This window comes from Anguilla anguilla, chromosome 18 (genome assembly GCF_013347855.1).
Source record: "Anguilla anguilla isolate fAngAng1 chromosome 18, fAngAng1.pri, whole genome shotgun sequence".
Classification (NCBI taxonomy): domain Eukaryota; kingdom Metazoa; phylum Chordata; class Actinopteri; order Anguilliformes; family Anguillidae; genus Anguilla; species Anguilla anguilla.
The window spans coordinates 13,583,182-13,584,902 of record NC_049218.1 but is presented as its reverse complement, the minus strand read 5'-3'; positions in this window follow the sequence as shown (position 1 = coordinate 13,584,902).

The window sequence follows — 1,721 nt, the reverse complement described above, 5'->3', positions numbered from 1 at the left end:
GGTCCCCTGATGAGACTGCGTGCCCCTCGCACTGCTGGTTATCAGGGAAACACAATCAGCAGCATACCTGTCAGTATTACTGTACTGCACTTACTGCACTGCAGAGACCGGCTGCTGCACACACACTCACACACACTTATATATTTATATACACACACACACACACACACACACACTCACACACACATATATATATATATATATATATATATACACACACACACACGCAGACACACACACACACACACGCAGACACGTGCATGTATATTCACGAAACATTACATAAAAGCCACAGTTGTCCAGAGGACAGTCAGTCAAAAGTTAGTCATTTAAGTATCCAGAACAATGTGTGTGCGTGCGTGAGCGCGTGCGTGTGTGACAGAGAGGCAGAGAGAGAGAGATTGAGAGAGGACATGAATGAGACAGACGGGGGTAAATGGATTGTGGAGCCTTAGTACACGCGGGATTTTCTTAACTAATTAGCTGAGGTGAAACATGCTGGTAATCACACGGCCTTGAGGGGCATCCTGAGGTGTACACAAATCCTCACGTATTCAGGAAATGCATTATGAACATGCAATATTCACAGCCTCTAATTTAAGCTTTTAGAACAGGCTCTGTATGTTCTGGGGGCAGCCCAAAGCAAGAGCAATCTGAGCAGAAGATTAGAGGGGGCTTTCTCTCCTCAGACGTGGCCCTGATGAATCTCTGAACATGTTTCACACGCTGATGTTTAAGTACAAAGAGTGGCTTCCTGCGTAATGGGCCAAATGACTTGCAGCGTCTCCAGAATCTCTCTCTCTCTCTCCTCTCGCACACTGTCTCTCACTCTTTTTTCTTCACTTTCATTTTTAAGTTCACGCTGTCACAAGATGTGACCCGGGCCTCAGTTGGTTGTTAAAATTGTCATCCCTCCACCTCCAAGCTTTCAGAACTGCTCCTTCCTTTTTTTGTTCCATAGAAATATAAAAGTTGAAAGATGACGTGAATACATTTTTTTTACTTTCAGATACATTTAATTTTCAGATACATAGATTTTTGTACATAGTCAGAAATTAATATTTTCTGTGATGTTCATCCGTTGAACGGTATGGCAGCTGGTCACAGAAATGCTGCTAGTCATAGTAATAATAATAATAATAATAATAATAATAATAATAATAACTTTGTTTATGTAGCACCTTCATCTCTGTGTAACTCAAAGTGCTTTCCAGACATTAAATGCTAAACACAAACGCAATAATAAACACAAAATAAAACCAGGCTATACCATACTTAAAGGATATAAACTGAGACAAAATACAATAAAAATAGGAGTTTAAAAACTAAAACAAATAAACGCTAAACGCAATAGGGCAGACTAAGAGTGGCCTTGCCCTAACTGGCTTCTGAGACAGGAATTCTGCAGCAGATGAGTTCAGGGTTCTCTAGGGTTCTCTTGGGTTCTCTTGGGTTCTCAGGGTTCTAGAGCGGTGTGCCCATGCCTTACACACAAGACCCGTACTCCCCGCTGACTCATCTGCCACTTGTTCTTTTATTTTTTTATTCTGTTTTTGGCTCCATGTGAATGAGGCTCTGGAGGGAAGAGTAGACTCTTACCTCCTCACCTCAGCACTGCCTTTCTGAGGGTGAGAAGAAATGTGTTGCTTTCAAGTGTGACTGGCTTCCTGGCGTGTTCCTTTCCAAATGCCATGCCTTTTCTGTGCTTTTTTTAAAATGCG